General features: G+C 46.1%; 1 non-coding gene across 1 annotated transcript; it reads left to right on the forward strand.

Annotated features, from left to right (window-relative positions):
* The first annotated feature begins 4,965 nt into the window (after positions 1-4,965).
* Positions 4,966-5,037, forward strand: TRNAW-CCA (transfer RNA tryptophan (anticodon CCA)). Its single transcript has one exon. It is a non-coding gene; the product is annotated as a tRNA-Trp (tRNA).
* Positions 5,038-5,334: the final 297 nt, after the last annotated feature.

A 5,334-nucleotide genomic window follows, 5' to 3' on the forward strand; every position in this document is an offset into this window, starting at 1 on the left:
GAGGATCCACTCTGATCTCCATCCTCTAAGTTCAATCCTGGAATGACTTACCTACTAATCTGAAGCTTTGACGTGTGTGCTAAGTTGCTTCAGCCATGCCTGACTCTCTGCAATCCCATGGACTGCAGCCCACCAGGCTCTTCTCTGTCCATGGGATGCTCCAGGCAAGAATACTGGAGTGGGTTGCCATGCCATCCTTTTGGCGGATCTTCCCGACCCAGGGATCGAACCTGTGTCTCTTGTGCCTACCTGAATTGGTAACGGGTTCTTTACCACTAGCGCCACCTGGGAAGCCGGTAAGCTTTGGAGGGACCTGAAAATCACTGTTGACAGAAGACCAAGTTGAGATTTTTCAAAAACAACCTCTACTATTCTTAAAGGTTGGGGAGAAGAGGTTATTTTGAATGTTTCATCTAAGTTGCCACTGCCAAAACAACACTTGACTCAAATAGTTCCCAGAAGTCACACGTAGGAAGCCTACGACTTCAAAACATCATCTCCTTTGAAGAATAATTTCTTCAAAGGCACTGACTGATGGAAGGCAAGCAGGTGGCACTCAATAGCTTCATTTATTAACCTTAAAAAAAGAGTTTTGCACCTCACACCCATAAGGATGGCTACTATGAAAACAAAAACAAAAGTGAAAAATAGCAAGCACTGGCAAGGATGTGGAGAAATTGGAACCCGTGGGGCACTGTACATGGGAGTGTCAAATGGCACAGCTGCCATGGAAAACAGTACGGCAGGTCCTCCAAAAGTTAAACATAGAATTCCCCTATGATACAGCAATTCCACTTCAGGATACATACCCAAAAGAACAGAAAGCGAGATCTTCAAGAGATATGTGTATGTGAATGCTCACTGCATCCTCATTCACAACAGCCAAAAGCTAGAAGGAACCGCAACAGATGAATAAACAAATGTTGCTTATCCATATAATGGAATATTACTCAGCCTTAAAAAAGAAGCAAATTCTGACACCTATTGCAACACGGATGGATTCTGAAGACATTATGCTCAGTGAAGTGAATCAGGCACAAAAAGGCAGATACTGTTAATACAAGCTAGTCAATTGGACTAGAATAATCAAATTCACAGAAGCAAAATGCAGAATTGGCAGTTGTCAGGGGCTCAAGAGAGTAGCAAATGAGAAGTTGCTGTTAATGGGCACAGAGTTTCAGTTTTATCAGATGACAAGTTCTAAAGATCAGCTGCACAAAAAAGCCCCTGATGCTGGGAAAGATTGAAGGTGGGAGGAGAAGGGGACGACAGAGGATGAGATGGTTGGATGGCATCACTGACTCAATGGACATGAGTTTGGGTAAACTCCAGGAGTTGGTGATGGACAGGGAGGCCTGCCGTGCTGTGGTCCATGGGGTCACAAAGAGTCAGACAGGACTGAGCAATTGAACTGAACTGAACACCCATATGAATATTCTTTATATTCCTAAACTATACAATTAAAAATGCTTAAGATGGTAAATCTTGCTATGCATATTTTACTAAAATTGAAAGTAAAAAAGATTCTTCAGCACCTACTGTGGACAAAAACCATTTGATTTCTAACACTGATAACCATTTCATGATTTTCAGGGCACCTCTCCCCAGACACTCATTCCTTCCTGCGCATATCTGGTATTAGGCAACTCACAATATGTACACCTATCAGCTATTCAACCTGAGAGACCCAAAGACGAATCAGGAGTGTGGCCTACATTTCAAGGTACTACAGGGACATAAATACAAGTTAGAATGCATTCAGTACTGAACGCTGCTGTGTTTCCTAGATATTTTTTCAATCTGGTAACAATTTCATATATTCTGCCGTGCTGGCCCCATAAGTTCACTGCTGTTTACAAATTAATGTACTCGATTTTGACACAACTTCCCTTTTCATTGGAAGGATACAGATAAAATGCTAAAGGATTCCAGGGGTAGAAGGAACTTCCTGTTAAATCCATGTTTTCAACCACTAGGAAACACACGCACAATTGGTTTGGGTTCTTTTAATCAATGGCCTTCCCTGGTGGCTCAGTGGTAAAGAATCTGCCTGCCAATCAGCAGACACAGGTTCCATCCCTGGCTCAGTAAGATCCCCTGGAGTGGGAACTGACACCCCACTCCAGTATTCTTGGTTAGAAAATCCCATGGACGGAGGAGCCTGGTGGGCTGCAGTCCATGGAGTCGCTAAGGGTCAGACACGACTGAACGACTTCACTTTCGCTTTTCTCTTTCATGCATTGGAGAAGGACATGGCAACCCACTCCAGTGTTCTTGCCTGGAGAATCCCAGGGATGGGGGAGACTGGTGGGCTGCCATCTATGGGGTCGCACAGAGTCGGACATGACTGAAGCTACTTAGCAGCAGCAGCAGCAGCAGCATACCTGATCACAAGCTTACATGGACCAAGAGCCATCAAAGGAGCAGCCATCAGTTCCTCTGCCCCCCAGGAATGGATCTTACATGAGGACCTCCACCAGACCAGGGTTAAATATCTTGTTGGTAAGTTAGCCTGGAAATTGAACTCTCCAGGTAGACACTGAGGTCATCTCCCACCAAAACCAACCTATACACAGGGCTCTGGGAGCCACCAGAGCTGTAGTAACATCTCTGTCCAGGGCACAAGCTGGAAAGCTGGCCAGGCAATGCCAAGGGTGAGCCACAGGGAGAAGTAGCCCACACCAAGTAACTGTGGTTTCTGGGACTGAAGCGGAAGCTGAAGCTCCAGTACTTCAGCTACCTGAGGCCGAAGAACCGACTCACTGGAAAAGACCCTGATGCTGGGAAAGACTGAAGGTAAAAGGAGAAGGGGGTGGCAGAGGATGAGATGGTTGAATGGCATCACCGACTCAATGGACACGAATCTGAGCAAACTCTGGGAGATGGTGAAGCACAGGGAAGCCCGGCGTGCTGTAGTCCATGGGGTCGCAAAGAGTTGGACATCATTTAGTGACTGACAACAGAGCAGGCATTCACTCCCAGGTCTGAAACTCTCTTTCTTCTTGTTAATCTACCTTGAGACCTCCTCGCCATCCTTCCGTACCCGATCGAGCCTTTCCTCCTAAGTGGAGCCTCTCCTGAAACGTTGCCCCTTTTCGGTGTCCCCAGCACTTTGTGTTTTTGTTTTGTGCTGTGCGCACTCACGTCCCACTCCTAGTGACCCCACGGACTACAGCCTGCCAGGCTCCTCGATCCAAGGGATTCTCCAGGCAAGCGCTTGGTACGTCCTCTGTCAAAGCTTCTGTTTGTACAGCTGTGGACACTACTCCATTTGCAGGCAACAGACCACACTTTTGAATGTCCAGAGCCCAACACAGAGCCTAAGACTCTACGCGTGTGGATAAAAGGATGCTTGAACACACAAAGGAAGAGCATCAGTACTCATAGTTCAACACACTGGCTGAAAGCTGTTCAATTAGCCATGATCCATCTGTACTTAGAAATGCCAATCTCAGCTGCCTGAAAGTATTTCAACCCCCAAATTTCTTTTTGCAAGGGAAGTCTTAGCTTAACCGACCCCTCTCCCCTCCTTAAAAAAAGGTCTTTCCTGATACATTTAACAGACACACTTTTTTTTTTTTTTTTTTTTTTGGAGCCAATCAAATCTCAAGAGTTAGCGCTATGGAAGAGAAACAGAATTAAATGTGTCCTTGAGTGTTCCTGGACCCAGTAAGTCCTCCTTCCTTCACAGCTCTTGGACCACAGAGACAGAAATACATCCAACACAAGGCAGGGGTCTAATGAGAACTGGGCTCCGGTCCAGGCACTAACCACTTTACTACCCACCTGTACTACCCCCAACTGGCTGGGGGCAATTCCAGATTTCTGGAACTGGTGTCTGGCCAGTGCTTGTCCTAGGGCTAAGCAGCTAAGTTGGTGAGGTATTCTGCCGGTTTCCATGGTTTCAACAGAGTGGGGCCATTTCACAATGCACCAAGGCCCTTTGCTTTCAGCCGCGTGGTCAAGCGTGAGTGGTACTGACCAGGAGTCAGGGACAGGAAGTGCCCCAGTTTCCTGGGTGTAACCTGCAAGTCCAAGGAACTGTCCATGTGGTTCTTGTTCAAGGTCCACTGTGGACTCTCCTCTGACCACCAGGACAGCTCCTCTACTGCTCCGAGATTCACTCTCTGAGTCTGTAAAACAAGACTGGGTATCTTTCGCGGTGGCATAAATCCCTTCCCCCAGGAACAGAGACTTCCTGGAGTCTATCCAGGACTGCTAGGAAGCCAGAACAGCAGTTCAGTCTTCCTAGGGAGGAGTAAACGGGCTTCCTTAAGACATCAGATTCCCAGGTTTCTCACCTACATATAAGATGGAAAAGAACAATGCTTCTTTCACTTCACTCAAAAACGTGAGGTTAGAAGCTGCCCTATCCATAAAGGCATTTGAATGATAATGATGCTGAAGCTCTAACGTGCAGAGTGATGGTCATCTTCACCTGCCAAGCATCTCTGGAGCCCAACAAAAATAGCAACTTCTAAATCTGTGCCCCCTACAGCGGCCACAAGGCATGGCTTTGAAGCACTTGAAGGTAGATAGTCCAAACTAAGATGCACTGTAAGTATAAAGTGAAGTCGCTCAGGCATGTCCGCTTTGCGACCCCATGGAATGCAGCCCGCCAGGTTCCTCTGTCCATGGGATTCTCCAGGCAAGAGTACTGGACTGGGTTGCCATTTCCTCCTCCAGGGGATCTTCCCGACCCAGGGACTGTATCCAACTCTCCTACATTCGCAGGCAAATTTTTTACCACTGAGCCACCTGCAAAGTCCCTCGAGGCAGATATTGACACAGTATTGAAGGAAAATATTTAAAGAAAATATGTGATTAAAATTCACTTCACCTGTTTCTTTTTACTTCTCCTTTTATTATGTATTATTATTTTGGCTACTGGCAAATGGAAAATTACATACAAGGCTCACATTCTTATTTCTGCTGGAGAGCACTGCTCTAGACTGATAAATACCTTCCCTGGTGGCTCAGATGGTAAAGCGTCTGCCTCCAACGCGGAAGACCCAGGTTCAATCCCTGGGTTGGGAAGATCCTCTGGAGAAGGAAATGGCAATTCACCCCAGAATTCTTGCCTGGAAAGTCCTATGGATGGAGGAGCCTGGTAGGCTACAGTCCATGGGGTCACAAAGAGTCGGACACGACTGAGCGACTTCACTTTCACTTTTTCAGACTGATAAATATACCTTTTTAGTTATTTTTAAACATGAGAGCATAGAAGTCAATGAATAAAACCAAAGGGTTAAAAATCAGAGACATTTAGCAATCACGACTATATTTTTTGAAGCAGTAATTTTAGAGCTTATTCCTGACCACTAGAGCACTAAC

The sequence above is a fragment of the Capricornis sumatraensis genome, chromosome 1 (assembly GCF_032405125.1).
Source record: "Capricornis sumatraensis isolate serow.1 chromosome 1, serow.2, whole genome shotgun sequence".
Lineage (NCBI taxonomy): Eukaryota > Metazoa > Chordata > Mammalia > Artiodactyla > Bovidae > Capricornis > Capricornis sumatraensis.